This window comes from Colobus angolensis, unplaced genomic scaffold (genome assembly GCF_000951035.1).
Source record: "Colobus angolensis palliatus isolate OR3802 unplaced genomic scaffold, Cang.pa_1.0 Scaffold241, whole genome shotgun sequence".
Classification (NCBI taxonomy): domain Eukaryota; kingdom Metazoa; phylum Chordata; class Mammalia; order Primates; family Cercopithecidae; genus Colobus; species Colobus angolensis.
Genome location: NW_012115611.1, coordinates 2,344,016 through 2,368,620, shown reverse-complemented (window position 1 = coordinate 2,368,620; position 24,605 = coordinate 2,344,016).

Below are 24,605 nucleotides of genomic sequence, written 5' to 3'. Positions count from 1 at the left end.
ATACCCTTGCTTTCTTTCTCTTGCCTGATTGCCCTAGCCAGAACTTCCAACACTATGTTGAATAGGAGTGGTGAGAGAGGGCATCCCTGTCTTGTGCCCTCATTTCTACCATCAAACAATTTTTAAAATATTAGCCAGAAGTGGTGACACACAATTGTTTACCTAGCTACTTGGAAAGCTGAGGTAGAAAGATTGCTTGGGGTGGGGAGGCCAAGGCTGCAATGAGCCGTGATTGCACCACTGCACTCCAGCCTGAGTGACAGAGCAAGGCCCCATCTAAAAAAAAAAAGGACAGGGGGGAAGAAGAAAGAAAGGTAAACAAAGAAAAAAATCTACGAATATTTTTGTATAAGCCCTTTTTTGGACACATATTTTTATTTATTTTGGGTGAATGAAATTTATTCAAGTACATTGGAATTCCAAGCAAGTGGAAGTGTTATGAAATAATTTTAAAGAAAAGCCAAAGGGTTATTGAAAATGCGAAAATATCTCCCTTATTATTCTCTCAGCCATGTAAAATAACTTTAGTGGTTCTACATCCTTGCCAGCATTTTGTGCTCTCAGTCTTTTGGATTTTACCCATTCTAGAGGGTCTTTGAGTCTCTCTCCCTCTCTCTCTTTTCTCTTGTTGCGACCATTGTCTAAGTAACTTATTTCTGTATATTCTACCTCTAAACATTTAGAAACATTCTAGAATGTTTCTCTGACAGTCCATAATTATTCCAAGTATGTCTTTGCTAAATTAAGTTTCTTGAAGGCAATGTCATTATTTCTTTAGTACTGTCATTCTTTAACCTTTGGCAACTGGCACAATTCCAAGCATGATCAGAGTCTGCTAAATATACATTAACGTTTTAAATTATAGAATATTAGAAATAGAAGCTACATTATCTTGGCAAATGCCTTGTTTTATAGCTACTGTACAGTATTCAGATTATAGTTGATATACAATGCCATGCCAAAATTACACAATGGCAGAATTCAAACAAGAAGTTGGATCTTTTGTTGTTGTTGTTTTCAGATGGAGTTTCACTCTGCCAACCAGGTTGGAGTGCAGTGGCACGATCTCAGCTCACTGCAACCTCCACCTCCCAGGTTCAAGCAATTCTCCTGCCTCAGTCTCATGAGTAGCTGGGATTACAGGCATGGGCCACCACACTACAGCTAATTTTTGTATTTTTAGTAGAGACAGGGTTTCTCCATGTTGGCCAGGCTGGTCTCCAACCCCTGACTTCAAGCAATCCACCCTCCTCGGCTTCCCAAAGTGCTGAGATTACAGGCCTGAGCCACTGCACCCAGTCTGAAGATAGATCTTCTAACCTTTGATCTAGAACATTGTGCATCTTGTCAGGGTGCTTCTCTTCATAAATTGACACTTTAAGTCTGATGTCTTTAAGAGTTCCAAAGGTGAGAGCATGCAGATCAGAGATCCCCTAAATAAGAATATATCCTCAGGAATGTTCACCCCCATGGCATCACCTAACCTGGGTGTGTGTTCTTAACCTGGGTGCTTATGACAACTTTCCATCCTGGGAAACAATCTCAAAGCTTGTTATTTTTTCTGGTGATCACCCTCAGAGTTTTATTTAGAGTGTCATAATGAAAATAAGGGATTACTGTCTGTTTGTCAAAAGCTATAATAGTTCAGTTTGCATTTGAAAGTTTTTGGCTATATGTTTTATTATATATTTTATTGGAATATGCCCTGACAAAAAAAGGAAAATACAACTCACTGATTGGAAAGTGTAGCAACCACTAGATAAGCTTATAGTGTGAGGTGCTTCTTGTAAAATAAAGTTCTTAGCTGGCTTTACAAATTTCAGAGGTACCAAAAATATGGATAGATCTGAAATGTGCCAACTCTATGTAAATGTCAGAGTTTTAAATTACTGTATCAGCATATATCGCTATCTTTTTCTAACACGTTTTTTAAACTGCTATTCCTATCTTTTCACATATAATAAACAGTACATGGATTATTGGCAAAAGAAAATTTCAAATGTCTACATTTAAAAATCAGGATTAGGACATTTCCTTATAATCATAAGAATTCTCTTTTTTTAATGTAATTATTATAAGAAATTTAGAGCATGCCAGAAATTATGACAATGATTATCACAAAGCCAATATATGGGTAAAAATTATTTACTGCAGTACTTTTCTCCCTGAAAATCTATTAACTATTGCTTTGATTTATCTGTCCCATAAATCTTAGAGAGGATGCTTTTGTAAATATATTTTTCATAATAAGCGTACAAAGACATGTCTTGAAATTTGGCAGTGTATCTCATAGCATCTAAGCTCAGACACATAACTCACTTTTTCTGAAATGATGAACTATGATCTGGCTATTCTCAAACGCTTAAAGCAATTTTATTGTTTTGCATTTTGATGACTCTGATGCAGTCAACACAGAATCTTTCTTTATTGTCACTGATCTGATTCTTACCAGTGCTGATCCTCTCCAAACACTAAGGTTTTACAGATCATTGTGTTGATAATGTATTTTTACATTTATAGTCCTCTAAACTTCATTGAAGTTCTTTCTGGTAGATTTTGGAACACAGAAATATACTATAACATCACACTATGCTGAAATTTCATGACTAACAAATGTAAAATATCCTGTTAAAAAGTACATAGGTAGATACTACCTGGCTTCCATTTAATCACTTGCTAAAGCATCAGGCTCCTTGTCTGGGACTTGCATTATTATCCTGCAGTCATAAAGGTGAGGTGTGTTATGTGGTTGGGAACAAAAGAACAAATGCTATAATATCCTTTATGTACAGTTCTGGAATAATAGCATACCCTCAAGGTGAATTTTTTTACTGATGTTGAAGATAAGAAATTTGGGAAAGCAAAATAAATACTGAATAAGAAACTGTAAATTCATTTCATTGCCAGTGGCCTGACAGTTAAGGTTATGACAAGATGTTTGTGTGGCTATAGCATTGTAATTACATACCTTAGATCCTCTTTTGGTTCCTACTTTGTTTTTCACAATATCTGATAGCAAGAAATAACACTACAGGATTTAATATCCAGTTAGTATTTATATCATGGTATCTCAGAGGAGTCATAGGTAATCTTGTCCTTTTAACCACTAGGCTGCATTACCTTGTGTATTAATGAACACAGTAAGTACTGTTAATAGGAATTTATGATTTTAAATTCTACAAACTATTATTATATTTTCCTATAATATATTAAAATTATTACATGGTGAGATTTTCAGAAAGCAGCAATCAGTCTAAAGTATAGTTGTTTTGCCTTTTGTATTCAGTTTCAAGGGATGTGGGAGGAATGGGTTAGTTTATTTCTGGTGTTCTGCAGCTACTCATGTGAATTGTCTTAATCTGTAAGCAGGAAATCGTTACACTAGTAACCAGTAAGAATTATTTTTAGAACAGCTTCCTGGGTTCTAGCAATGGAAGTGGTGAGCCAACAAGGTGAGTGGGTTCTTGGGACCCTAGGTGGTGGATGTGGCATGGTGATGGTAGTAGTGGTGGTGGAACAACCTTCTGGATCTCAGGCAGTTTCTGCTGGTGTTGGTGTTGATTGCAATGGTCTGAGAAGGCCAGTCCCCAGGCCCAGATGTGATGCATGTGGGTGGGTACACGCTGTAATTGTAGCTACAGGTTGGAGGGGCCCAATCTCAGGCCCCCAGGAGGAGTGCTCAGGTGCCAGTAGTGCCGAATCGGGCTGAGAGCTCTCCCAACCCATGGACAGCATGTTTGTACACTGGGGATTACAGAGCTGGGTCATGCAGGCATGTCCTTAGGTCCACTAGTGGGTGCTGGCCATGGTAGGCAGAAGTTGGTTATCCCTGGACCTCCATTGAACTGTTCAGGGAAAAAGGAGGTAAGTTTTGGCTCTAGTGATGGGAGGGCAGGGTTACTTTCAGTGGCTTTAGCTCTAGGCAGGTGGCTGGGAGCATGTGCTTTGGTCCCAGGTGATAGTTTCAGGTACGGTAGCTATGCTGTCTCAAGGGTGCTTGCAATGCATGGCAGCCCACTGCTGGGAATGGCAGGATCAAAGCCAGTGGCTCATATTCTGGGCTTCACCACAGCAACCAGCAGTGGTGGTTACTGCAGGTGGGGAATGTCAATAGGGCTCTAGAGATGTGGAGGTATATGGGCTGTAGGGCCCCTGGGCAAGACACAGTCTAGTGGGGGCTGGGCTCTCAATGTGGCACCTTGCTGTAGCTGCTTAGGACTTGGAGTATGTATGGGACCCATCATGATCGTCTTCTTTGGGGAAAGGCCTTCATGTGGGCTCCAGGTAGCTCTCTCTGTTAATGTCACGGCCCAAAAGGGTCAAGGGTTCTCCTTTGGCTAAAACTGCAGGAGTCTGCAATAGGATTGTGGACAACTGGGGATGTCTCACTTCCTTTTCCCCACACGGGGGAGCATCTCCAGTTTCCCAGCAAATTCAGGCCAAGCAGGCTGCCTCACTTCCCTCTTCTTTGCATTAGGTGTTTCCTATCACGCCTCTGTTGAATTCCAGTGTTATATCTATCTAATCTATTTGAAGTATGATTATCTCCTCACTATTTTGTTTCTTCTTTTTAAATAAAAGGAGCACCACATGCCTCTAGTCAGTCGTTTTGAAGCCCCTCCTCAGTCAGTTGACTTTAAATAAAGATTGCCCTTAATAAATTGGGTGGGTCTATTCCAACCAGTTGAAAGCACTCCGAGGAAGAAATTTAGCTTGTAGACTGCAGCACCAAGGAATTAAATCAAGGATTGTATAGGAGATATATGTTTTTATCAATTTGTAAAAGAGGATGCCTGAGGTCCACAATAACTTTAGTTTCAGATGTCTTTATATAGTGGTGGGGTCTTCTTTGACCCTCTGGTCTCCTGATTTCCCCCATTTTTTCCTGTTACTCTTTCTCAGTCCAGACTCCACTGCATGTCCTCTGCTCTATTTTCCCTTAAATTGTGGGTCTGACAAGAATGAATATTGTTCAGTTTTCTCTTCTCTCTTCTCTTCTGTGCATACTCTTCTTTATAGGCAACTTATATGTAATTGTGGTTGTAATTGTAACCACATGGTAATGATTTCCAAGTTCGGCTCATCAATCCAAATCTTTTTTTTTTCTGAGATGCAGATCCACATACGTAACTGTCTGTCTGACATCTTGACTTTAATATCTTCAAGTTGCTTGAGAACTAACAGGCTAAAAACCCAAATCTCAACCTCTTCTTCCAGTGCTGCCCCAGGCACAGCTGCAGTTCCTTCATTTCCCAGTGACCTTGGGAAATCAGAAAAAAATGCACATATGCCATTAAAGAAAAGTGTTGAGGAAATAAATTTAGTCAGTAGAGTTAACCATAATGATATTTAGAACTTCTTCCTCAGCAAATCTGAGTTTTAAGATGAAAACTTAAGCAAATCTTGTTTTCACTCCAAAAACAAGCTTCTTGATAGATAAACATTCCAATACCTTTATTTTTGAGTCCTTATATATGCTCTCAAAAACACAACTAATATTTTCTAATGTATCATTATTCACAATACAGGAAGTAATGGGAGATATAAATAATGAACCTTTTCAAACATTATTTTACCTAATTCTTAAAACAAGTTTTGAGAGAGGTAATATTAGTACTTTGTAGATAAAGCAATGCAGGCATAGGAAAATACAGTATTTTCTCCATGGTCACACAACTAGGCTGCAGTGGAGCTAGGATTTAAATATAAACGTATCTGACTGAAGTCCCTGTGCTTTCAACTTCATGAATTCAATAATTGACATTCATTTTGCTAACCTATGATATAAGCCTAGATATTCAGAAATAACTTAGCTAATAGCAGTTAAAAATTGAGTCAGGCACTCACTTTATATATTCCTAGAGATTGTAACATTATATATCTTCTCATGTAATGAAAAATGGCATTGAGATATTGATTTATTTTATCAAAAATATTGCATTCTTATGTAACAGCTCTCTCAGGCTGTCTTTTTAACTCAGAGTAATGTGCATGCCCACATATTCACACATGTGTGTGTTTCTCATGTCACAATTTCTTTATGTTTGACTATTTTTATGTTACTCTGTGTTATTAGATTCTATAACCAATTTCTACTATTACCAATGTTATTTTAAATAAGAAAGATTCCAAATTAGCTCACGTAAAACTGTTATTAACTTCCTATTAACTTGTTCTTCCAGATCATGACTCAATAAAATATCCTGTAGAGAAGAAATGAGAAGAATATTTTCATATTTTTTCTTACACACAACTGAAACTTATTCAGTAAGGTTTTCTAATATAAAACAACCTTTTTCTCTCATAGATTTCAAATTACAAATGCCTCCCTTCTCATTATAATATAAAAACTGTCATCTTGTTCATTATAGTGCCACTTACAAGGAGCAAGATTCAAATGCTTTGATTCTGAAAACATAGTTTTTTCTCCCCAATTTATATGGTTTGGCTGTTTACATATTTTTTCCCATCTTGTGTATAGAATTAGATCATTACCAAGCTTCTTATAGATTCTACTTTTAGTTACCAATTGTCCCTGTCCTCTTTTTTCAGTCCTGGAAAGGTTTATGCAGCAACCTCTTGCAGAGCTGTGAATCAGGCAAAGTAACTCAAACCTTATTGCCTAGTGCCCGCTGTTAGTTCCATGTTTTTGTTTTGTTTTGTTTAGTATCCTATGTTACATTATATGTGATTTTTTTTTTTTTTTTTTTTTTTTGACAGTGCCTTGCTCTGTCACCCAGGCTGGAGTGCGGTGGTGTGATCTTGGCTCACTGCAAGCTCCGCCTCCCAGGTTCACACCATTCTCCTGCCTCAGCCTCCTGAGTAGCTGGGACTACAGGCACCTGCCACCATGCCTGGGTATTTTTTTTTTTTTTTTTTTTTAAATAGAGATGGGATTTCACCGAATTAGCCAGGATGATCTCGATCTCCTGACCTCATGATCCACCCGCCTTGGCCTCCCAAAGTCCTGGGATTACAGGCGTGAGCCACTGGGTCTGGCCTATATGTAATTCTTCAAAGCGATTTTTAGTAAGAAAACACAAGTAAATGGACCAGTATAGATCAGAAAAAGTAAGCAGATTCCAGGTATATGTATAAAAAGATGAAAACATCCTCTCTGGTCAAAATGTTTATGTCTGTGCAATAAAGTTTCTACTAGGTTTTCATGTTACAATGGCTAAAAGATACTTTTTTGGGGGGGGTAACTGCTAAAATTTCAACAAGAAATAAAATGTAGTAGAATTATACTCATTGTGAAGATTGGAATTAGATTATGGCCATTGAACTAGGACATGGAAAAAATGTTTTTATATGGCTTTCACTTAGATAATAATACAAGAATGGCCGCTATCAGGAAGAGTACACACAATTGTTTAAACCAAAATTAAGTTATATGTACTTAAACCTTATTTGCACTTCCCTTACTCAGTGTTAAAAGTAAATATAATGTGTAATTCTTAGAATATTTCACATATTGAATACCTTCTCGTCTCCTGACTTAACATCAGAAAGAATTGATGTCAATTATTCCAGTTTGATGTCTCTTTTGCATTGATAATTCGGAATGTTTTACTTTTGTAATAATTGAATGTATTTTAATTCAATTAGCCATGTGAGACTCTGAATCAGCCATGTAGACTACACTCTGATGACACATGCTAAAATCCATTCAATTCCTGAAGCTCTCTGGGTCTTGTCGTTGGACTGTGCTTTGCAGCCTAAATAACAGTAACATTGCCTTCCTTCCTTCAGCAAAGAGGTGTTTTAATGGCTGTGAAATGCTGCCTTGTTTTTAAATGCATAATTATAGGTTTTGCATTTGCCTGAAGATTTTAATAATTTAAAAGATGCTTTTCTAGTAATCAAAATGAAGTAATTTTTCCTGATAATTACTTCAGTCACTTTTAAAGAGTTAGTGATGAATATATTCATGCTGTGAAATATAAAAAGGTAATTAAATAGAATTTAGCAGTGAATATACTTTTCTCTCTCCCAGATATTGAAATCACTATTTATATTTAGCACTTGGGAGAAATTGATATTTTCTTAATGGAAAACAATAAATGGCATATTTTTCATCTTAGAAAAAATAAATTGTATTAGGTTTCTTATTTTCATCATTTATCATTATAAAGTAGGAACAAACTGAACAGATGTGGAGTGTCTATGACAGAATTATTTGAGGCCCGACTTGCACCTCATGGTGGGAGAGAGACAGGGAATGAATGCCCTTCAAAAACTGCTTTCAGAGAAGCTTCATAGGCTGAACACCATATACAAAGAGGCAGAACTATCTCAGTGTTAATTCTAGACTTGTTCGAGAGAAGACAATTAAATATTATGAAGGAGGGGAGTACTAGAGAACCCTTGCAATAGTTAATGCATAGGAATTCATCAAGTAGAACTAGATATTACTGCTAGCCTTCAACCCTGAGTTAGGGCACAGGGCTAGGTTGCATTCCCTGAAAGAAGACTGGAAAAATCAGGGCTTAGAAAAGGCTACTTAAACTGCAGATTGGTATTTAGATATATCTAGGTAAGAACTGGGTGAAAATAAAGAAGAGGAAGTAAGAAGGTACCTAATACTTTGGTTCTTTAAACTCATCTATTAAGAAGGTGTTTATTTGGAGGTTGGACTTGGTAGAGGAAGGCTTAGGGAATTGGTAGTGGTGATGCGTGAATGTGAATATAATAAAATAAACCCTAAAGTGTGTTCCTTGGGCAATTAGGTACATGGTCTTACTGGTAATAAGTTTATACAAGTATCAATCCAGAGTTTAGTGGTCATGACTAAACAACCATCAAACGTTTACATCTGGATTATTTAATTCTCAGTTTTCTTGGAAAATGGAGCAGGCTGGGGCATCAATGGATGTTGTTATAGGTAAGCAATGTGGAGGAAAATAATATTTGGGGATCAAGGTGAAACATGAAGGACTTCTCTACATTCCTATATCACTATCTAATGGTGCCCAGGTCTATTCTGTATCTCAAGTAAATTTAGAATTAAATTGCCTCATATGATTTTTTTTTCATATACTGAAGTCTCTCAAATATTTCCTTTTTCTGGGAATAATTCCACCTTGCCTGCACAGCTACTTAGCTCTAAACAATAGAATGTTAATGAATGCTATTTGTTTCTTTAGTGTAGAAGTTTCTGGAAATCCAATATTTTAACTCTGACATCAGAGAATTGGCATTAGTTAGGAAAAATTGAGTAATCAAGAAAAATCACAATTTTGGAAAAAATACAAATAGACTTTTATTTCAGAGAAGACAGTGGCACTATCTTATGAGTCATGGAATTTGGAAGTGAGGGTGTTTTGTAAGGCAGTCTTATGCTCTCATAAGTGAGGAAATTTAGGTTATGATTTTTCCATATTCTCATCTAGCCAATACTGATTTAAAAATATTTGTGTGGCGCCAATTATGTGTAAGGCACTGTACCAGAAATTAATGATGTACAGTGATAATTTTAAAAGTCATGCATTTTATTTAAGTTAATAATATTGTACCAATATTAATTTCCTGTTTTTGACAATGTATTGTGGTTATCTAAGCTTTTAGAATTGAAGGAAGCTGCATGAAAGGTACAGGGAAACTGTAGTTATGTTAACAGCTGCTTGTGAGTCAAACTGTGAAAAAGTAACATGAACAAGCAAACAAAAACAGACATGGCGGCTGTTCTCACAAATGTTACAATATGCAAACTTGGACAGGACTTAAGCAAGCAATCACCAATTATATGAAAAATCTTAACTGTAACAAGTCCCGTGAAGCAAAACACTGAAACACAAGAGTTTTATGGAGACTTACACTAGTTAGAAAATCAGGAAAGCCTTCCTTGTAGAAGTCAAAATGCTGATTGAGAATTAACCAAGATGGAGGAAGAAGAGCATTGCAGATAGGAGGAGCAGCAGATGTCAATATATTGTAGTGTGCAAGGGGCATAAAGAATTCAAATTTATCCAGAGTACAAAGCAAAATGGGAAAGAATGTCAGATTGACTGGGGCACTAGATAATGTAGGACTTGTAGGATATGATGGAGTTTTAACTTTGTCCCAGTAGCGATGTAAGGCCTCTGAAAGCATCTAAGATGATCTTCATATTATATGGCAATTAGTTAACCTTAGGGAAATACATGTATCCTCTTTACTAGGGAACTGAAGACGTTTGCATGACACACCAATCCTGTCAGTTCACGTGCATAAGGACTCGCAGTGTGTAACTCACAATCTCAATGCTAACCTTTATATTTAAACATTTTCATCCAAATATAGCAAATACATAGAAAAGTATACAAATCACGAAATAATAGTCCCAATAGTTACATGCCTATGCAGCATCACAAGTGAAGAAGTAGAACATGAATCATACCCCAGGGGACCCTCTCAGGCCCCTTCCTGATCACTTCACCTTCCCATCTCCCAACATAGGGCCACTAGCTTCACTTCTGTTGTGAAGCCTAACATTTGCCTCTTTGAATTTGAATTTTTGTCCTCTTTCTTCTTTTTCTTTCTTTCTTTCTTTTTTTGTTTTTGTTTTTGTTTTTGTTTTTGAGACCCAGTCTTGCTCTGTCACCCAGGATGGAGTGCAGTGGCGTGATCTTGGCTCACTGCAAGCTCTGCCTCCCGGGTTCACACCATTCTCCTACCTCAGCCTCCCTGGTAACTGGGACTACCGGCGCCTGCCACCACGCCCTGCTAATTTTTTTGTATTTTCAGTAGAGACGGGGTTTCACTGCATTAGCCAGGATGGTCTTGATCTCCTGACCTCATGATCCGCCTGCCTCGGCCTCCCAAAGTGCTGGGATTACAGGCCTGAGGCACTGCGCCCAGCCACTTCTTTTGAATTCTTATGTATTCTTTTGCATACACCTTATTTCAATCAATATTATGTTTGTGATTTATCCATGTTATTGCATATTAGCAGCTATTTATTCATTATCTGGATTGTTTTCTCACTGTGTGGATATTTACCGATTTATCAGTTTTACTCTTGATGGACATTAGTGTTGTTTCTATTCACTTTTAAGCATGCAATGTGAGCGTTTACGTCACAGTCTTTGTGTAGCAGGTTCATGTGTGCAATCTTTTTTTTTTTTTAAAAAAACATAATTTAAGCCATAAACGTAAGGAAATTGAATTATTAACCACAGTATTGAACAGATTCATAATATTTTAAGACACTAGAGAAGAAGAGAAAATTAAGGCATTTCTTATTAATGAAAGAATTGAAATATGAAAAGAAACAAAATTTATAATTTTGGAAATGAGGCACTTAATTAACAATGTTTAAATCAAATGTTCAATTTTATATTTTGGTGATTCATATATATTATGATAAGAGATCTCTTAATTATATTTCTTGCAGAAAATGGATAAATAAAAATTTTAATCACAGTATATATGGTTGACAAATAATGTTAGATTTCAAAAATTCTGAAATTTTTTCAATTTTTTTCTAAAAACTGTGAGGTTTGCCTATTTGATCCATTTACTGCCCCTCTAGTTTGTGATCCATACAGTAGAAAAACAATATTTTAGTTTGAGCCTTTGAGAAGCAGTTGTCAATAAAAGATTAGACATGCAGGAGATTTACTGGGGAAGATACCTGTGAAGGAGAAAGGAGAAGGAGCCAGAGAAGGTAAGGAGAGCCTTCAGACCAAGCTACACATCTGACCTCTGAGAATAAAAAGGAGCAAGAAGGAGAATTGACTAGGAAGGGCTGTACAATGCAAGACACCTTTGGCCAGGATAATGGGGAGTCCCTGAGCCTAGGTTGTTCAAGGCATTCTAAGTTTGCAAGAGTGGGTCTGCTTTAGTATCCCTGTGAAAACAGCTACTCGAAGTGTAGTATAAATGGTGACCCCGTAGGTAAGAAATGGCAGCAACTAGGACTGCCAGTCAATTATACTTCCACAGCAGAAGATCTAAATGAAGCATTTTAATGTCTGCCACAGTCCAATTCTAGAGCTCCACACATCTACTTCCACAAATAGTTCTTCAAGAAGAGCTCCTCCATATTTTAAGTGGGCTTTTCTTCCTGAGGAGAGACCTAGAAGAGGAAAGTTGATTGAATGATCACTCTCATCACTGGGGTTGGCCACAGAGAACATGTGGTACTCATCCTCTCCCTCCTTCACTATGGATGCTAAATTCCTCTCAAACCCTGCTATTACTTTAGCAGGTCTTGAAGAGTTATCTGGTGATGTGACTAAAACTGTCATATCTGCAAAATCTGAGACCTTAGCAGTAATAAACTTTGAGGGCTAGGGTTTCTGCTTTTATTGATCACAGTTACACTTTGGCAAGGGTGGACCAGAAGATTCGCTCTCCAGCGGACCACCTGGGATCCACACACACTCTTCCCTAGCTTCATTGTGCAACAGCAGCCCTAGCTCCTCTGCTGAGCAGAGTCAATCACCCCTTCCAAGATAGTGATTTCTTTTCTCACCTACTATTTCCTAGACATCAGAAAATCCACATTTCGTTGGGGCATCAATAAACTGTAGTTCTATTAAACATTCATGAGTAGAGTTCTGAAAGCATCAGGACCTCCAAATATACAGAACCCAGAGTTAGGAGGATAGGATGCAGTATTGCCTTTCCATTCTCTCTTGGCTAAGGGGATGAAGTTCATTTCAGAAGTTTCCACTTGACTTTCCCTACCACGATAAATCTTAAGCTGTTGGAAAGGAACCAAAGTGGAGGTTATTCTAACTGCCATGTATGGCAACCACAATTATAAACAACAACCAGTAAGTCCACAAATGTGATTTGGATTTGGGAATTGGCTCAAGTCTGGGAAATGAAAGAGAGAAAATGATCATGACACTTCACTGGGGAGACATTCTTGGGTTTGCTGCCTCTCCATTGTTACCTTCTTCTGCATACAAATATTAAACAACAATCTTTTATGATGCTTCTCTACTCCACCCCTAGGCATGCCATGCTCTCTTAACCATCTGCACAACTCCATGCAGTTTCAACCCCTTGGTTGTCTTCTTGATCTGGCCAGTTCTTATTGTAGCTCTTCTAGCCCTCTTACATCCAGTAATTAGGTTGATTGTCTTCTATTACTGTGTATGGAGAGAGGGGAATGGGGATCCTTGGATATTAATGAGCTCATCTCTGTGATCATCTATCCTGCCATCATCCTGGCTTGCAGAGGAGTCTTACTACTGAACTACTTTATGATATTCAGGCTATTCTTACTAACCCATTTCTGATGGCTTTGGTCAAAAGCATGCACTATGGGTCTTCCTGTGTTGTGTCATTGTCTATTGAGTCTTCTTAATTCTCACATGTCCTACTTCTCTTGGCTCCTTTATTTCTTCATCTGCTATCTCCTGGAGCAACCAGGTTTTTCCATTTCAGCAATGGATCTCAGTTTCTTCAGGTATACAAGGGTCACCTATCAGCCAATTTGTCCCATCCCCTAGGCTACTTTCCAGGACATTAAGTCCTATATCCTTGGAAAAGTGTTACCAAGAAAATGAATTCTCATTTATACAGTTTTATGTTCCCAGGGCCCTTCATCAAGCATCTTCAAGTACTCTCCTGGTTTCTGTCAGTATATGCTAGGTAGTTCTTTGAGCTCTTTTTGTATATATTATCTTTCCTTCCTTATTAAGAAAACAATTCCCCACCAAGGTTGCGTTGGAATTTTACAATAGTTATAAGTTTTTCAAGTTGGGAAAGGAGTAGGGGCCAATACCAAATAAAAATACCTATTACTTTATAGGGAAGGGGCCTCTTCCCTATAGTCATCTAGCATGGAGAAAATGCAAGCTCTTAGTAGGGAGGGGTGAGCCAATCATTCAGGTTCATAGGATCAGGGAGATCTGTAGCATTAACATGCTCAGAGTCTTCCATCTCAATGTGCCTAGCCCATGATTCACAGTTTCGAGATTTCTTAATCAGAACCCTAACCACAGCACCAGACACCTGCCTTGGATAAGGTTTTAATTGTCATTGGAGTTCTGTGACTAATTACCAGAACCTCAGTTCTGCTATGTCACATTAGCTATTCCACCACAGGAGATAAAAAACGTTTTCGTAAGCTACTAAAGTTACAAGTAAGAGATTTATTGGGGGAGTCACTATGAAGGGAAAAAAGGATGGAGCAAGAGAAAATGAGAAGTGCCTTTAGATGGTAGTGCCTGCGTGACTCCCTATAAGCAGATGAGGAAGGAAGAAAGATGGGGTAGAAAAAAATGTCAAACCGCAGTACAGTATGAAGAAAGTTTTGTTTAGACCAATAGGGAGGACTTCAAACTGTGTTCATCAGTTAGAAAGTACCACATCTTGCAGAATAGGTCTGTGTTAGTAACTCTGCTGTGCTAATTTGTGGAGTGCAGCTATCTAGAAATGTGATGTTTACATGGGATACATCCAGAAGGGAAGCAGCTGAAGCCATCCGTCTTACACTTTTTTCCATCAGGAGATCCAGTCACACATTTCCAAGGCCATGATAACGCATTTCCCAGGCCCCCTTTCCAAATGGCTTCCTGTGAAGTCCATAGAAAGCACTGGTAGGATTTTGATAGGAGACAAAGGGGAAGCCAGGGAATTACTCTCCCTCTCTTTTTCTTTTGGCTGACTACCTAACAGCATTGCAGCTTTTTGTGGGTGAATACCCCATGAGAGCCTCTGACTGTGGTCCCAGTAATTTCTGGGCAGCCCTCGCTGTGGTTCCAGGCTGCATTAGGAGGTATGGCTTCTATGCTCTCAATGCACTTTCTCCCACTGTTCCTTTTGCTCTAGAGATGATTGCAGTTTCCTGCTGTGTTAATCTCTGGATTCAATCATTGCACCCTCTTTTGCTTCTCAGTTTTTCCATCATCTGAATAATAAATTTCTTTTATCTGATTTATTATGTTTTGAAGAGTTAAGTGGTTTTTATTTGCCTGCCTGAACCCTAACTGATAGAATTACTATAAAATAAAAACCCAGTCACTTTTATAAAATAATGTTTTTTCTTAATATTTAGTTTTTAGAAAATATTATACAAATTGTATAATTTTCTTATAACACTTTCTAAATTAACATCAAAATTATTATTGACTTTAGGAACATGCTTTTCTCTGGAGCTTATAGTTCTAATTAACATGTTTTAAAAATCATAGCAAAAGTGAGTTAAGACGGAATGAGAAATTACATTCTATAAAAAATGTTTAATTGTTAAAGATATACAATATTTATACTTGGAGGCATATACTTTTAATTCTATACTGCTCATCCTGACATTTAAAACTTTTATTAATTGGTAGAAAAGTAAATCAATACACATGCATTGCAAAATAGTAATGTATATTAATTTGGATATTTTTCTTCCCTACTTACTGAGTTTTCAAGCCAATAGGTAAGGTTAATAAAATACTCAATGATGCATTTAAAATTGTTAATGCCTTTTTTAATGGACTGTCCAAATACAGATTTATCTACCACATAGATTCATGTTCACCATTTAGACTGAACTGGAATGAATACATTTATCTGTATCTTGATCTCCACTGATACGTTTGACTAGACAAGTAACCTTTCTCAGTGTTTCTGATTAGTCTGCATTTTGAGCATTATCAGTTACCAAGACTTGCAAACTCTAAAATCATCTATGATGAAGAGTTATTCTTTCAATGAAAGAAAAAAAAAGGCAGGGAGAAGAAAGTAAAGTTCAGTGGAAAAAGATATTTTATTTGCAGATATATTTTGTCAACCTACTTATTTAATACCAAAAAAAATTTTATAAGTTGCGGATTTTTGCTGATTACCATAATTCTGAAATCTTGGCTCCTGTACATTGGCATCCACCTTACGGACTACTCCACTAGTCATTTTTGGCCAGGCCTGAACCTATGCCATGGCCTAGTCTTTCAAGTTTCCCAGTGGATTATAAAGAGTACTGTATATGCCCCACTGGCAATCTAATTGGGGTGTTTTTTCCATTTATGTCGTTAATGCATTTTCTATTATAATAATCCAATTCAAAATTGCTTTATACAATCAATGAACTGACTGGTCATCAACTGACACTGGAATAAGATAGTAAGCATGAGGCATCCCAAGACAAAAGAAGAGGTCTTCAGAGATTTCAGAGAAAAATTTCTTCCTATAAAGTCGTATTAACAAAGTCTTCTTGATTTATGATGAGTTCCAAAACCCTTGAAATTTTCTCAAATCAGAAAAGTTTAAAGAGAATACCAACTTCTTTTTTATTGGGGTAAGTAATATGAAATGGTTTATTTAAACCATTTTTGACCAAAAAATAGCAAATTCATAAAGTTCAACATAATAATGAGGGAAACACTGAAGCAAAATCACCTAAGAGCAGCTATTGAGCATAGGAAACGTCACATATGTGTGACGTTATCTAATGCCATTTATAAAATAAAGAATTAGCAAATGTCTATAATTTGCCTTAATTCACAGGGACTCTTAAAAACATGCCAAAAACATGGATTTCCCAAGGAATCAACCTTTTCTCTTTACTGCAAGATTTCAAGGTAAGTGTGCTATTGGAAGAATTTTTTTAAAAAAACAATGTAAGTGCAGAATCCTTTCATTCTGAACACTGCTCACAGAAACATACACAGAAAGAAATCTGAGTGTATGTCTCAGGTTTTTCACCAATTATTCTTGTACATTTTAACAAATTACTATCAGAAATTGTCATTTTGTTTATTTAGAAAGCAATAGTATCGGGCTAGCCATTTCTAAGGCTCTTTTGATTCTAAAAAAAAAAAAAAAAAAATCATCATGTAATTCCGTTCTGCTGTGGAGTGGCTTACCTGGCAAACCACAAGCTGTGTCCGTCTCTTGAAGCATTCTACTGAACTCGATTCTCAACTTAATTAGTGTACAATAGTGCTTCATTTTTCAAGATTCCCACAATTATAAGATTTGTTAATCTGACTCTGTATTACTGTATCATTCATGTGAGGTTTCTTTTATAATGATTTAAACACATTAAAAACTAGCAAAATAATTTTATCAAATATTGCAGGATTACAATTTTATGTGTAAGCTGGCTGTTCGTGGTTTGTTTTTCCATCCTTTTTCTTTTCACAGTTCTCTGAAGAACATGTTTCTACCTACAGCCTACATAAAAGTCATTAGTGTGCCCATACATTTATATAAAAACCCAGAACATTTGACATTGTTCACAATTGTTACTGCCTTGGCCAGAAACAGAGCCCATGAGCACTGCACTGCTGCAGTTGCTGCTCTTTCTCTCCTACCACAGCTGTGAAGAGAACTCCACTGCTTGAAATTGTCACAGATGCTCAGATTTGCCCATTACTGCTGGAAGAACTACAGAAGCAGGAAAAAATATTCTTCCCTTCATATCTTTTATACTCATATCAGGACTTTCCATTAGCAGAGACCAGCTAAAAGTCAATTGTCAAAGGACTTTGGTATATATAGTTTGCTGGCTTCCAGCCCCCTGTCTTTCAGCAAAACACGAAGAGGGATGAAGATGAATCTGAGAGCCAACAAACAAGCACCTGATGGTTGATCTGAATGGCTCTTGAGAATCTACTTTTACCAGGGTATCCATATAAATCTTTCACACACAATGTACAAAACTACTTCATGTTTTCGCCTAATAAGGCAACTATTCTTTGTATGAATTAAATTTCTCTCAGAAAATAGGGAAAAATAAGGACCCGTGAATTTCCGTATGCATATTCGTATAATATTAATTTCTCTTTTAGTTCAATATTCAACTATCAGCAGCTGTTGATAGACTTTAATTGAACATCCAGTAGTTTGTAATCAATGAACTGCAAACTAATTACAATGTTAACTATTACCGACATTTCTCGCAGAAAAGAATAGGTGAAAGGAAAAATTAAAATTAGAAATAAGATGGTTAATGAATATACTCAAACGTATACATATAATGTACATTAAAATTACAAATACATAAATGAGAAAATATGTGTAGCTACTACTATCCTTTTTCTACAAATGGCTAACTAGGTATATTTGAAATTAATAACTATACATATATATGTAGATAAGTGGGGGAACAGGGCAAAAGATAGAGAGAGAATGCATGTGTGAAAGAGAGAAACAAAATGGAGATAGATGCAAAGATGAAGACCAGAAAGCATAAATACTTAAATAATAGACATTTACTAATAAGTGGCTTAAAAGGCACTGAATCTGTTTTCACTCCACAAATTAGTTTGAGAATCTGTAAGAACATGCACCAAAACCAGAAAAATACACATGGGCAGATACCTGCAGTATTTCTCACATGGTTCAGCAGGTTCACTTAGCATGAAGGTCCGTCAACTCAGTCTATATTCCCTACCATGATCATTTATTATTTTTCTACAAGACAAAATGAAGTAAGAGTCTCTAAGAAAAAAAGGAAAAGCAGCCTATCCGGTAATTGGGAAATTTTCAAAAACACATGTTTTTAAAATGAGTAGATAATCAGTTGTGTTCAACAATTTCAAAGGACATGGGATTGTGTTCATAAATGTTATACAATCTTTGTAATATTATAAATTTTACTTCTTAAATAATATAAAAATAACATTATATTATTTATCCATAATATTTTATAGCTATAAACTAAAATATCTTCCACAAAGATGTTATGTTTTCAATTAATTTTCCAGCTAAATCATTTGGGAAAGACTTTTGCATTACAAACCAGCAAATACATAGAGACTCTGGTGTAGAAAAAATATAAAAAAATTTCTTGTGTATAATAAAATTTTAGATATTAACATCTGATATTTGTATATAGCTTTTATTTTCTTTAAAAATGCAGATTGAGCATTTTTGTCAGTTTTTGTGTCCAACACTTGTACCTTTTTCAGATTATGTGGATAAGTTGAGAGCCATGTATCTTCCTAGTATTTCTTCAACTATGCTCCCTAAATTATCAGATATTACATTTTTTCAAACTCACAAATATTGTATATAATTCAATGATTGATAATTTTATTGATGTTACTTAAGAATAATCTCAAATACCAAATTAAGAGGAAAGTAGCTGCATCAAAGCAAGTACCCAGAGAAAAAAATAATTTCATGTTACTTATTTAATTTAATATGCAGTTTTAATAAATTGATTGCATTGATTGTTCCTCAATATAGTTTATAAGTTATTTCAGGAATTAAGAAGGAGGATGAAGTGAAGAATAATCACACTAAAATTTAGTCTGTGCAATTTATAATAACCTTAACTTGAATCAAGCACCTAAAATTCAAGTTAAAAATATTTAATTCAGGCCGGGTGTGGTGGCTCACACCTGTAATCCAGCACTTTCGGAGGCCAAGGTGGGGAGATTACCTCAGGTCAGGAGTGCAAGACCAACCTGATCAACATGACGAAACCCCATCTCTACTAAAAATACAAAAATTAGCGGGATGTGGTGGCGGGTGCCTGTAATCCCAGCTACTCGGGAGACTGAGACATGAGAATAGCTTGAACCTGGGAGGCAGAGGTTGCAGTGAGCTGAGATCAAGCCATTGCGCTCCAGCCTGGGTGACAGAGCGAGACTCCATCTCAAAAAAAAAGAAAAAGAAAAAAATATTTAATTCATATAATGAAATTAATTTCTTATGACCCAGTTTGGTAATTTTGACATTATTTATTTCCAGCCCTTTTTCCACTCTGTGTCCTGCCTCATGTTTTGTAGCCTGTTATTTGCTTTTCAGGTATCTGCTTTTAACCCAGAACTAATGCTTTTTTCTCTTAGGGGTCAGGATAGGTGTTGTTTGTGTTGGTAATAACCTTAGTATTCTTCTGGATATTATTCATGCACAATACATAATTCATGAGGCAATGCTTTACTAAAAACAAACAAAGCAACAGTATTTCAGGAATATCTACATTTCCATTTCCTTTCCTATTTTTATCCCTGTGAATTCTAGAAGGTTACTGCCTGTAAGTTGAGAACCATTGCTTTTATCTCATATTTTGGCACTGATTATGGAACCAAAAGTGTTGTCTTCCCCAGTGAGTGCCTAAAATATTTACCGAGTGGGTGCCTAACAAATATTCACTAATGTAAAAATTTGAGAAATATCCAGTCAGATGTTAACTTCAGTTGGATCTCTTTATTCAGGAAAGATTTTATAATTTATCTGCAAACATATCTGATACTTCCTCTCCTTTCTCTGGATTATTGAGTGTTAGACTGAATCCCGAAATCCACCAAATAGATTTGATTGTACACCACTGTTAATATCTTATATAAATTTCTTATTGGTATGTCAGCCTTTTGTCTCCAACAAAATTATAGGCAGAAATGTTGGCTGTGTTCCTCAGTAACCTACCGTAACACCTAAAACAAATTCTTATTAAAGGAAACATAAGGGGATGAATTGAATATAAGTAAGGCAAAGACATAAGAGATTGTAGATATTTATTCAACCCACATTGTTGAGCACATACTCGCTGTCAGACACTATGGTTTTGATGTTAGGGATACAAAGGAGAATTTTTAAAAAGACATTGATTCCATGGAGCACGCTTTTGATGTAGACAGGAAATCACACCAAAAATTAAAATTCAAGGCACTTCATACTGCAATAGAGGAATGCATAAGATGTGATGGAAACTAGGGGGAGATTATGTGAAGGGTAGTGTTAGTAAGAACTTGACAGAAGTTATGAGGCTAGAATCTGAACATAGTTTTATAGGTTTTATATAATTACCTTTATTTTTGTAAAAACAACCGTAGTTCACTGATAATAATCCTCATTTATGTACACTATTTTACCAATGTTAATAATTTATTCATTTTAAAGGCTGTATTCATACTAAATAGAATGACACAGTTGAGGATAATTACAGTCCTTTTAAGCAAGAGTTTTCTCCTGGAGAGAATGACTAATAACATAGCTAGAGTCAGAGTGCATTCTTATTTCAATAACGTATTTATTTATCAATTTGTTTTTAATCCTAACACAAAGCAGCACAATTTGTAGGCTCATATGTTTGGTTGTAGATGTGATTCATTCAGCTGATACCAATGAGATCAATCCCAGTGCAGCTTCATCGTCTGTTTTCATTTACACCAAATGCTACCCTTAAAAGGTAATTCGGTGTTGCCCAGTTTAGCAATTAGGTGTTGCGTGTTCTCATAAGTCAGAAAAAATGTACCATTTTATTTCAATATTGGCTTGACATACAATTTTTTTTATAAACATCAAAAAGAAAGTTTATTATCCTTTCAATAAAAATACATAATGTCCTTAATATTTGGAAATAAGTTTTAAAATACTTCTGAGCATACATTTTATGCCCTTGTTTTGGCTGTGGCTTTAGATAGAATAGAATAGGTTCTATTACTGTTTTGCTTGGGAGTTGTGAAAGTTTGAGTTCAAAATTTGCTTTTGAATATTTTTGTAAGCATAGGAGCTATAGTCAATCCCACATCCCTGGCCTCACCAATGTATGACAACAAAATCAAATTGTATTTCCCTTACATAAACGAGCTATCAGAGAGAAAGATTTACAGTAGCCTAATTAAAGAAAATTTTCCCAGGTGTGTTTTCCAACTATCCCCAGAAAGAATTTCCTCAGTCCTTCCATTCTCCAGTATTTGCATCCTTACCATGGGGTTTCCGTTTCTACAGCTGCCTGGCCCAGAGAGTTGGCTTCTTGTGTGATAATTGCTGGTGACCACAATACAGTCCTGGGCAGAGGACAGTGCCTTTCTTCCACACAAAGTGTGACTCCAGGATGCTCACTCATAGGTGCTCAGGAACAACTTGTAGTGGTTGAATTGAAGTGGCAACCATCCGCCGTTGCAGCCTCCTCTAATTGCCTATCTGAACTGGAAAAGCCTGGAAAACTGAATACTTTTCACAGTCTATTTGATAGCCAGAGGCATGGATGAAAATTAGTCTGCTGACTAAATACATTCCCTCTAGAGAGGGAAGAAGTAGGTTGCTTCTGCTGTGGATGCTGGCAAACTGGCCAGCATGTGTGTGTGGGATGTTCCCAGGGCCATGCTCCAGTCACTAGCTGTGGGGTTGTTAAGAGGTAAGTACACTGGTGACAGTTCCTTGGTCCTTGGATCACTGCTGCAGTGGTATGTACCTAAGCCTGACTGTGTAAGGAGCAGTCTCCCAACGCCTGCTCCATTCCCATTGTGACAGAGGTAGATGTTCTTCTGGCAGGCCAGCTAAACAGTGTATTTTGAGGTCTTCATTCCTGAATGTTCAGTCTACAGTCCTCACAACAACTTCCTTTTTTAAATCCTTTTCTCCTAACATAGCTATAGTGACCTAGAGTGATTGCTGTTTCCTGCAACTGAACTATGATAGATATACATTTTGAGTATTACTCATAGCTGCACAAACCTAGCTTGCTTCATACACTTTTTTATATCATTTTAAAAGAAATCAGGCACATTCGTCAGTCCTGGGCCCAGCAAATACATTCCACTTGACACCATATATCTCTCAATTTCCTGGGGCCAGTACAAATACATTTCTCCATATATCTCAGCTTGGGAAATCCTGGGAAATCCCCGATAAGGGTGCCGCCGTTTGTAGTTTTACTGAAAGCACGGGAACAATAGATAACTGCTAAATGTATAACTTAATATGTTAACCAATTGTAATGCTGTAACCTAAAGAATTCCCTTTTTCCCTGTTCCGCTGTAACCTTACAAATCCTATTTTCATTGGGCTATAAAAAGCGAGCGCACGCATTGTTCGAGGCCCTCTTGTATGTTGTGGAACGGAGGGACCAAGTTCGAACTTGCATTAAAGATCCTTGCCGCTTGGCTTTGACTCTGGACTCTGGTGGTCTTCTTCGGGGAATAAACGGTCTGGGCATAACAATTTCAGTATATTTGCAGCTGTTGCTATCACTGATGAACACTACACCTATTTTAGTAATCTTATTCTCAAACTGCTTTCACATGGTTTTAAAAAAAATACTTAAATATCATTCCTGAAATAGTTCTGGAACACATACTGTTTTATAATCAGAGACCTGTTAGTATGCAATTATAGAAAAAGAAGGAAGTCCTCTACTTCACTGCTCCAGAAACCTAATTCAATTATTATTCTAGAAGTGACCCCATGCTGATAGTTGACAGTGACAACATTAGTTCTTTTCAGTTGATATCTTCCTACATAGTCAAGTTTTTTGTGTCTCCAAAATCGTCATAATATAAACTGACATGTACATCATTCCTAAATAAAAATTATCCCTTTTATGTTGTCTTTGTTTTCTTTATAATACTAGTAATTATTATATCAGAGCAAGCTGTAATTATATCATTATTCCCGTCTGCAAAATACTAAGTGAGAAAAATTTTAGTTTTACCAACACAACAAAAGTGGACATTTCTTATATATACATTTATTCTTCTGTGGTTTCCATCTTTTTATTTTATTTATTTTATTATTTTTATTCATAGTGTGGCCAACTTCTTTTTTAACTTTTGTCTTAAGTTTAGGGGTGTAAATCCAGCTTTGTTACTTAGGTACTATTGTGTCATGCGGGTTTGTTGTACAGGTTATCTCATTACGCAGGTACTAAGCCTAGTACCCATTAGTTATTTTTCCTGATCTTCTCCCTTCTCCCACCCTCCACTCCAAAAAGCCCCACTCTGTTTTTCCCTTTATGTGTCCGTATGTTTTCATTATGTAGCTCCCACTTATTAGTGCGAACATGCTGTATTTGATTTTCTGTTCCAGTGTTAGTTTGCTAGGGATAACGGCCTCCAGCTCCATCCATTGTAGAGGACTATCTGCTTTTACAACTGAGCAGGCCATTCCCCCATTAACATTATAGTCCCGCTCTTGCAAACAAAGCTGGGCATTCCTCCTCTGCAAACAAGGAGGACAAAGGAGCCTACAAGACTGGCCTCAGTTGCAAATAGCAGACCCTGAGGGCTTATTTATATGTAAACATCTTAGAAATTCAGAAAGTCAGGGAAAGATCAGAGAAACAACAATGTGTCTGGTGACTTGCTAACATTCCACAAAGGACAGTATAAAATAAAGCAGAGCGTGTCATTCGGGGCGGGCGCCACGTTTGTCTCATCTTGTGTTGTCTTGTGTGTTCATTCCTTTGTTCAGGAAACACGTGGACCCCAACATCTGGCGCAGCGAGCAGGGTCCATGGCTCCACGAGAGCAAGGAACCGGAGGGGGAACACCCCGGGCAGGCACGGGAAGATCGCGGGCAGGTAAATAAATAAGAAGTGGGACCCACGGGAAAATTATGGGAAATTCCACCTCTCTGGCCTCGGGATATTTGCGGTTACTCCAGGGACTGTTGATGTCTATAGGAATAGAAGTTAATTAAGGAACATAAGACTTTGAAGCGATTATTTGCCCATGTTGAACAAAATTGTTATTGGTTTCAATATCAAACCAAAGTGCAATTAAATCGAAAGGAATGGTTACAAGTGGTTAAAGTCTTGTGTCGAGCACATCAGTGAGGGCAAATGATGCCTCTGACTTTGTGGACTTTGTGTAGTTCCATTACTCAGGCATTAGAGTTATTTGAAATTGACTCAGAGCGTGGCGATACTGCCACAGGAGGTGAGGCATCTGAAGCTTTAGAGAGGAATGATCCTAGAGAGAAACATATTTATGCCCTGATTG